Source organism: Acomys minous, assembly GCF_964271855.1.
Source record: "Acomys minous genome assembly, chromosome: 8".
Classification (NCBI taxonomy): domain Eukaryota; kingdom Metazoa; phylum Chordata; class Mammalia; order Rodentia; family Muridae; genus Acomys; species Acomys minous.
The window spans coordinates 13,074,096-13,083,641 of NC_140489.1; the positions used below are offsets into that span (position 1 = coordinate 13,074,096).

At 46.6% G+C, this 9,546-nt stretch overlaps 1 long non-coding RNA gene across 1 annotated transcript; it reads right to left on the reverse strand.

The window, feature by feature from the left end:
* Nucleotides 1-2,286: 2,286 nt before the first annotated feature.
* On the reverse strand, nucleotides 2,287-6,051 carry LOC311603483. The gene is made up of 2 exons (XR_014781095.1): nucleotides 5,782-6,051; nucleotides 2,287-2,817 (listed from the first exon to the last, which is right to left on the reverse strand). It is a non-coding gene; the product is annotated as an uncharacterized lncRNA (long non-coding RNA).
* Between the last annotated feature and the right edge of the window lie 3,495 nt (nucleotides 6,052-9,546).

Here is a 9,546-nt window from a genome sequence, read left to right on the forward strand (position 1 = left end):
CACAAAGTACAAACACGGTGTCTACCATGCTGTGCAGACATTGCATGAATGAGGTCTACCGCTCTGCAGGCCATGGGCATGACGAGCTGGCCTCTAGGTTCTCCAGCGTGGCAGACGACAGTGACCACTCACTCTCTTCAAATACATTATCTCCCTTCATTACCCACCACACCCACTGCCTCTGACTGAGCCAGCCCCTGCTGGACCACAAACATGAAAGGGAAATTCAAGTGCTCACTGTGTTTGCCTGTGAGAGTGACAGCCGGGGAAGCTCTGACCTACTGTGAGCCAGGCACATCTCTTGGCTCAGACTCTATATCTGCGCATCTATACTGTGGTTGTGATATACTGGTGGTCCATGGTGTCAATCACAAACACTTGAAACACTTGGCATTTGCTTTCAAATAAAGCAGAAATAATATAAAGGGGGAGGGCTATTGGATTATGGTATCCATACCAGAGCATCTAGTCCTGTTGGTCTGGGACATCCTGGGAACATAAGTGTCACTGATTTTCACTGGACACTGGAGTTATACTCAACTGATTTTGCAGCTTTGAAAGTGAATGTGAATCGATTTTCTATCAGATGTTTTGTTTTGTTTTGTTTTGTTTTGTTTTGTTTTGTTTGAGACAGACTTTCTTTGTGTAGCACAGTCCTGATTGTCCTAGATTCATTTTGTAAATCAGGCTGGTCTAGAACTCTGCTTCCTGAGTTCTGGGATTAAAGATGTGCACCACTACCTGGCCAGAATTTTTTTCTTAGCATTAAATAAATCCTGAGGACAGAGACTTCTCATCAGGGAATGGCCACCATTAAAAGGGAACTGAAATCAATAGCATAAGAGAGCAATGGAGATTAGAACCCTCAATCCCAGAGCATCAGTGTGGGCAAGGGTTGCACACAACTCTCTCTGCCAGAGTAAAGGATCCTTGCAACAGAGCAGGGCGTGTCTTCATTCATAGCGCCTCCAGGGGCATGGACAACCCTGACCAGGATGCTATCACAAGCAGACCTGGGAAGCATGGGGCAGGGATTGGATAACCAGGGGTGGAGAGGAACTCAAGAGCATTTCCATGGTCAGTGTCTGTGGGAAGGGTCCAGCTCTATTCCAACAGAGGAGACCCTCGGGGTGCACAAAAGTCTCCTTGTCGCCTGTGGCCCCACAGCTCTTCTCGATGCCACGGGAATGCTTTAGATAGCATCATCTTCCTAGCAGAGGCTTCCAGGTCATATGGTTACAGGAAATCATTCTGGGCCTTTCTTTGACATCTTGGCACATGTAATAACAACTCAGAAAGATATACATCCTATGCCATCATAATATGACACTTGGTGTTTAAACAATAACATTTCTAGTCTTTTAAAAATTATATTCTTTGGCTGGGTGTAGAGGTATATACCTGTAATCTCAGCACTCACGTGGCAGAGGCGGGAGTATCTCTGAATTCAGAGTCAACCTGGTCTACAAGACAGAGTCTAGGACAGCCAGGGCTACACAGAGAAATCTGTCTTTAAAAACAAACCTACAATGTAATTTATTCTTCACAACTTCATGTGTACATAATATAGACATCTCTCCTCACCACTCAGCACCCCATCTTCTTCTTGGCCCCTTTCCCGTTTGCATCTCTCCTTGAAATTCATGTCTTCTCTATTTTTACATACCCAACCGAGTCCAACACCTGTTGCCTGTATATGCACGGCTGTGAGGCCATGCACTGGAGCATGGTGAACCCACCAGAGAACACAGCCCTAAAGAAAACAGGCTCTGTTAACAGCCAGCAGCATTCACCATCTTCTACTCAGATGATCAGATGAGACCTAGTGAGTCCTGCCCCACCCATGCTTGCATATTGTGCCTAGATCTTGTGTAGGTAACCAGAGGTGCTATGGGGCCCTGGGTGCAAATATCCTAGTATGTCCAGAAGATAGTGTCTCACAGTGCCTCCTCCACCTATGGCTCTTACAGTCTGTCTACTGCCCTCTTCTGTAATGGTTCCTGACCCTTGAGGGGAAGGATGTGGTATAGATGCCACCTTGGAACCTTAGGTGACACATTTAGTCTCTCCTCTTTGATGAGTTATGGGTCAGGTGCCTTTTAAAGTCATGACATTGAGATGGGCAAAGTTTCCAGAAGACTCCTAAAATGTCCTTACGGTGGGGCTGGGAGGGTCAGATGTGATGAACAAGTACAGGACAAAGCGATGTACTTTACAGTCAGTGAGGAAACTGTGGGTCCGGGGGCAGCACAGATGTGTGGGCTGTGAACAAATTCACCAGAGACAGAAAGCAGAAGTAGAGTTTATTGGATGCAGTGTGGCAGAGTTCCTGCCAAGAGGGCATAAGAGGGAGCCTTTCTGCACAAAGTCTGAAAGCACCCCCATGGCTGCTTTCTTGGGGCCAGGAGTGTCATCCTGGAATCAGGCAGCTGGGACTTTCCTGCTGAGGGACAGCCTGGCCTTGGCTCTGAAACAATTCATCACAGCTACTGTCCCCTCCTGAGGTCAACATGTTGAAGCAAGGGCTTGTTACTGTTGGTTCTTTCCCGTGAGGCACTCTTCCCACTTAGAAGCAGCAGTAATGTTGGCATGAGCTTATTCCTGCTCTGAGGAGAAATAGCTTCATGCTGAGGCCAACATAGCATCTGCTAGGGGTACAAACCCAGGAATGATGACCACCTCTATAAAAGAAAGATAAAGTCCCCACTCCATGCTCAGCCTCCAGGAATACCATGTCACCAGTGCCTTGATTGTGACTTCTGCCTTCCAGACCATAATTCATGGCTTATGTGTTGTAGGCCATGAGTATCTTCTGTCCTATAACAAAAGCATCAAGAAACACGTAATGCACCCAGGCAGCAAACACCATTTAGTCACTAGCAGGGAGGGCCAAGAAGAGACCTGATGGGCCACCCTGCAGACAGATGCCTGTGGGCGCTTTCTCAAATCTTTCCACACCTAGTCCCACTGTTTCAGCCTGAGGGTTAGTGCCCTTCAGCCTGGCATCTGGGGGGGCTGAACCTGTTAGAGGACTCAGCACCAGTAACTCCTTGTCTTTCACTCACCAAGAAGAAAGGTTCCCACAGGGCATCTTCTAAGTCACATACCCAGAGATGTCTCTAACACCTCTCTTTAAATATTCAAACCTCTTTCCCATCCCTTGACGGAATGCAACCTCAAAAGTACCCTAGAAACCCGCTCAGTGTGGTCATTTCTGCAATGCTATTAAGAAGTGTTGCAAGCAAAACTGACCACAATCCTATACGGTGTCTCCCCTCACAACACCTGCAAAGTCGGCTTTGAATCCCCTGGCCTGTGGTGATCTACATCACCATGAATTAAATAAATGCTGCTTGTTTTAAGCCACCAAACACCAGAACACTTTGTCGCACATCTAAAGCTCATCGCTCCACTCTGGCAATCCCAATGCACCTCCTTCTCCATGAGGGTTTCCAAGGCCCATTCCTTCGTAGAAAACTTTCTCCCGTCCCTTTCTTTTTCAGTTCACCCCGATAAATCCTCTTAGCTGCCATGTTCCTAGAAGAGTCGCCCTTCCCTGAGTGCCTGCAGCTCTTTTTCTCCCACCTTCCTCCTTGCCATTTCCCTTGCTGCCAGTGTTTTTCCTGTGTTTACTCAGAATCTCTCCTCTCTTACATAGACAGTGAGACATGCTAAGAGCAGCGCCCACTGCACACTCAGGGGTTAGCTTGGTGCTGGGACACTATAGAACTTCATGGGCTGAGATGGGAGGACAGAGGCCCTGGAGGACCATAACACTGAGAGAAGGATGGGACTGATACATGGAATAGAACAAGTACCTTTCAAGTAGAAGATTATATCATATGAAAACTCTCAGGATGCCAGGTCAAGGCAAAGAAAAGAGCAGGCTCTTGTATGATGGAACAGAGAATAAGTGCTGGTCAGGGGCTGCCATTCTGGGCTCTGCTGCTTCCATGATATCAGCCGAACTGCCTTTGTCCTTCAACCATTTCATTTCCTTGTAGTTTGTTCTTTGGACAATCATTCTGAAAATCCATACCTAGGCCAGCAGAGCTAAGAACTCAAAAAGTAAACTGTACTCTCCTGTGCCTCACAATCAGGCTGAGATTGCCTTTCCAAATTAACAGGGCAGGGGAAGAGGCACAGTACAGAGGCATGTAAGCCCAGGCTCACAGAAAACAGCTCGCCGAAGTTCTGCTGGAGAACGCGCTCCTCTCCAGGTGGTACCAATAATGGGATAAAAGCCCAGAGACATAAAAGCTGCCTGGAGGGGAAAGAGAGGAAGGGGCTGGGGATCCCCTCATCCAGTGTTAAGCATGCCCGCATCAATCAGACCCAAGCATCTCAAATTGGTCTTGCCTGCTCTTCAGGAACATGAAGGGAGCCGCAAGCCGTAGATCTTTAAAACAGGACAAGCCCCTTTAATCAAGTGGCCTGCCTGGGGTGAGGGTGGGTGGGAGGGGGATGTGGGATGTGAACAGGGCTGTGCCTTGGAATGGGGTGGCACACTAAGCCTGTGTGAAGTTTGTTTGTTTTTGTTTTTGTTTTTTGTTTTCCTCATTTATCAGTTAAAGTAATTGAAGGCCTGGGCATGTATGTCTACTCTACCTTTGCAGGAAATACTTCCTCCATGCTAGGTCAGTGGTCTAGATTGGGAAACAATAATGAACAAGAAGACAACCTACAGGGTCAGATCATGAGGGAGAAGAGGAGATGATGCAATGGTGGCTGTTTGAAAAAGCATAGTATATGCTGAAGTGGTTGAACAGGGTAAGTCAAGGCTGAGGAAGAAGAGGACACCCCTAAGACTCATCAGGAAAGAAGAACACTAATAGGACATCTGCCAAGCTGAGCTAGGGAAGTTAGAGTCAAAACAAGAAACAAAACCAGGAAGAATTGGTTGTTGAGTAGTGGGATAAGCAGGTAGACCAGATGGCTAAAAAGACCCAAGCCCAAAAGATCAGTTCAAAGTTGGTACTCGGATTCTTTGAGTTGAAGATCAGAAGCACATTGAGTCTGACTTGAGAAACCCAGACTTCTCAGACCACAATCAAGCACGTGTATCTGCCTGCATTTTTACCATCCTAATGAGGTCATTTGAGTCCTGAAAGCTCCATCAAGGTCCCCCATTCCAACAAAACCCAGCCCAGCTCAATAGATTCCAATTCACATGACTGACTGTACTTAGCATTTTATATAGACTCTGAAGAATTTGCAACTTGTGCTTTAAAAGCAAACACTGTAAGGTCAGGCCTTTTCCTAGCCTCTGTTGACTTTCTCTAACACAAATCACATTCCAGGGGCTCCTCATTTAAATACTAAACTTGGATGTTTCCATCTTCTTCATGTCAATGGGGATGGATTTAAACCCATAAGCATTGACAAATGTTAAACCATATCCAGACAGTGAGCATCGAGGTCTCAACAAAGATTCTGCCAGACTTACAACATCTTATGCATATTGACTCCTCTGCATACAGCCTGGATGAAGCCTCATCCTCTGAAGAGCTGGACACTCCCCCAGGGAGAGGGAGAAGGAAGAGAAAAGGAAGAATCTAGAGAATAAAGGACTTGTGTTCCCTCTCTTGTCTGTCAATCCAGCTGATGCTGTCCAAGCTAGAGAGGTGAGAGAGCTCTTACTAGAAGGGAGAAGTCATAAAGTCAGAGGAGATGTTCCAACAATCCAGACAGGGGGAGAGAAGGAAGATCTGATGCAGGAGACAGGCAAGGAAATATGCAAATGAACAAAGCTCCTTCCTACTCACACCCAACCCAACTCACCTCATTTGCAAATCTTGGTATGTAAATGATGTAGACACTAGCACCTCCATGGTCCAAAGGAGAAAGCCAAGGCTCAGACAGGGCAGGTGACTCTCCCAGGGTTTCGTAGATCTGCACATTAGACCTGCAGCTCTGCTCCAGACCCATGGGCCTCCAGAGGTGCCATTAATGGTCATCCTGTCTTATCCTGGCCAGGGTCAGCGTGAAGTAGATACAGCAGGATTCACAAGGTTGCAGCAGTCAGCTTGTGTTTTGTAATGCAGAGTACAACCTGTGTATTAGCCTGCCTCCTCCTCAGGGAGCACTGCCCTGGTGGCTAAGAAGTGACGCATAGGTGCCGCCCCACTTTAATGACTCTCTATTTCCATGGAGCATGTTATTTATGGAAGCAGAGACAGCACCATTGCAAACCCATTAGAAGGTGATGAGAGCGAGAAAGTACCCTCAACTCTGCAGCGAGGGATTCTAATTGCTCAGGAACTTGCCATCCTCAGTCCTCACTATGGAAGCAGGCTTCATAAATAACATCCATCTGAAAATGGGGCCTGATATAAATTGCAGCTTTCTCCTGCACACATGGGTGGTTGGCCAATGGAGAGTTTCCAGCATTTGGCAAGAGAGTTAGCCGCAGCAGCCTGCGAGTTTGGAGGTCTCACTCCCTAACAATGGCAGCCCTCTTTCCTCAGTGTACACTTCTGAGAAACAATTAGCATTTTTACTTAAGTCATCAGTGCTAAAGAAGAGATGTCACTGAGAAAATAACAGCCTTGTGAAGTCACATGGGAGTTGGAGGTGAGTCAATGGGCACTTCACATAAGGATGGCCACATCTTTGGGTGCCAGTTGCTGTGTTAATTTCTTCCCTCAAGAAATAGTTCTGAGAGTCCAAGGTGGAAGCTGAGCTTCAAAGGCAAAATTGCACAAATAACTCTGGAATTTGTGAACTCAAAAGAAATGCTAGTTACAGGATCAAAGAGGCAGTCATTTGGGTTTGTTAGGAAACTACAGATTTTTGGAGGAGAGATGGGTGGTCCCACTGGTGTAGGGTTTAGATCTAAAAGATTGGTCTTTGTTTCTAGGAAAGCCAATGGGGAAGGTGGTGATTTAATACCCGGTCCTAAATTGCTCAGAAGGCAACTGGGCCAGTCCCAATCAACAGCCGAATTCTGGGAAGCTGTACTACAAGGAAAAGGGAAAGTCCTTGAATGCATAAAAACAAACACATGCAAGCCAGAGCCCAGATGTAGGCCCCACCTTGATGTATAGGCTTTGGGGACTCCGGCAGATGTCATCTGCTGTTCTGCCCAAAGGGGATAGGCTGAGTCAGAGAGATTAGCAGTTTTACCTTCTCCAGAATACTGGGCTAAAAGTTCATACCCGTGTTTTGTGGCTGTGGGCAAATATATTTATTCGTTTATTCATTCATTTAATTCACAGTCCCACAACCTAGACATGAGCATCTCAACTATTCTCTGTCATTATTTACTATGCCCAGACTGGCAACACTGTGTACATGTCACTTGAACCTCATCACTTCTCTCCCGCTTCCACAGAGTGGCTGAGGGACTTGGCCACCACCACAGAGCTGAGACATGGTTATTTGAGCTACACAAGCCCAGGCCTCTCCAACTCTTGTTTGCCTTCTTTTTCTTCACTAAAAGTGGAAACATTCCAGCTCTTCCAAGTGGTTCTCAGGTCAGGCATGTGGGTTAAGACTGTCATGTCGGGCCTGTGTTCTAACATTTCAACCTTGTGACCTTAAAAGCTCTCTAGGTTGCAACTTCTGATCTTTCCAGTGGAGACTCTAGAGTCCCCAGCTGGAAGGCTTATTATAAGCTTGGGTGGTAGTGGCATGAACACATGTGGGCATTCTTCTTGGTCCTCTGGCTGGGAACATTATAAGACACTTTCCTAATTAGCTTCATTATCAAGTTGACACAGCCCAGAGGCACTTGAGGCTCAGATCAGATCGGCCTATGGCCATATCATAAGGCAGATTGTTTTGTTTGTTGACTCATGTAGAAGGGGCCAGCCCACTGTGGGTGGCACTATCCCTACGCAGGCAGTCCTAAGAAAGCTAGCTAAACATGTGTGATGGAAAGCCTGGGACCTAGCCAGTAAGTAGCATTTCTTCATGGGCTCTGTTTCAGTCCCTGCCTCAAAGTTCTGCCCTTGAATTACTGTACTGATCTCCCTTAGTGATGGGCTGTGACCTGGAAGTATAAGCTGAAGTCAATGTTTTCCTCTTCAAGTTGATCTTACTTATTTTTTTAAACATAGAAAAAGAAAGGCAAGCTAGAGATTCACCAAATAAAAATGAGTAGTCACTACTCAATAGAATTCAAGCGATACTGGTGTAACATGTAATTTCTCGACCCTGGCGCACCTCACATCATGTGGGTGATCAGGGCTATGCATGTGGCTCTCTTTAACAGAGTGAAGGAATGGGGACAGGGTGACACTAAAGTGGGAAGTTTGACTGTGAGGCTTGAGAAAATATTTTGGAGTTTGGGTCCTCAACACCTCATTGCTAACTGTGGTCACTCTATACAGTTTCTCACTTGCATCTTCAAGCCTTAGTATCTAGACACTCAAGTGACATCAAAGCATCATAGGGGTCTTGGGAGTCGCTGTGACAGAGATCTCCTTCTAACCATGCACCTTTTTCCCTTGTTTGGGGGTAGGATCCGGGGATGAAGCACACCCTTTTCTGGCTACACACAAGTGTCTGTTCAGTTCTGCCTGGGAATCTGAGAGAGGAGATGTGTCCAGGTGGTTCTGACTCCCCAGGGATGCCTGACTCCCTGTTTTCTCTCCATCTTCCCTGGTTCTCTTCTGACTCACTTCTGTCACAGTCAAGAGGGCAAGCGTTGAGAGGTTGTTTAAAAGCACACATCCAATACAGGAACCTTATAATTATCTCAAGTGGTCATTTGATCTACGTGGGAAAGCATGGCCTCCCCTTGGCTCCCAGGCACCAGGAAGCAGTAAATGAGGTTGACCCACCACACATAGGAATAACTGCCATATGGCATGGGACGCCTGCTGGTCACCAGGCACTTCCCACATGCCATGTCATTACACTCTGGGGAAGCTCTTGAGGGAGGCCTCACATGCTCTGTGTCCCAGATGAAGCAATCGGGAAAGTCAAGGAACTCATGTGCATCCTTAACAGCTAAGAGGCAGCAGAGCTAGGATGAATCTAGGCAAATGGGCCTGGCTTGGAAGAATGAGCTGTGCCCACTCAACTACATGAAAACTTAAATCGATGCCATCAAGGAACAGGTAAAAAGCAATAAGAGTGTGTCTGAGATACTGGAAACAAAGTGCCTCGGTTCCACAGAGACTCTTCTCAAAACCTCACAAACGTTCTAGATGTTGCTTTCTATTTGATATTTCTCTTTTTCTGGTAGAATCCGATAGGGCTCTACTGGGCCTTGCCATGTTATAAAATATGTATGAACTACCTACCTAACGCCTCATTTAGAAAACTGAGTCTATCCTAATCACTTTACTGTTGTTGTGATAAAATGCCCTGACAAAAACAACCTAAGGATGCAAGGCTTATTTTGGCTTATAATTGCAGAGAGGCACAGCCCACCACAGCAAGGAAGACATGAGTCAGGCATGGCATCCTTGCAGGATCGGGCTACTGGCTATGCATATCTTGAATATGCAAACTCAAGGAGCAGACAGGAAGTGGAGTGAACTATACAACCTCAAGGCCCACCCCCTTACCCCAAAGATCCACTTCCTCCAGTAAGTC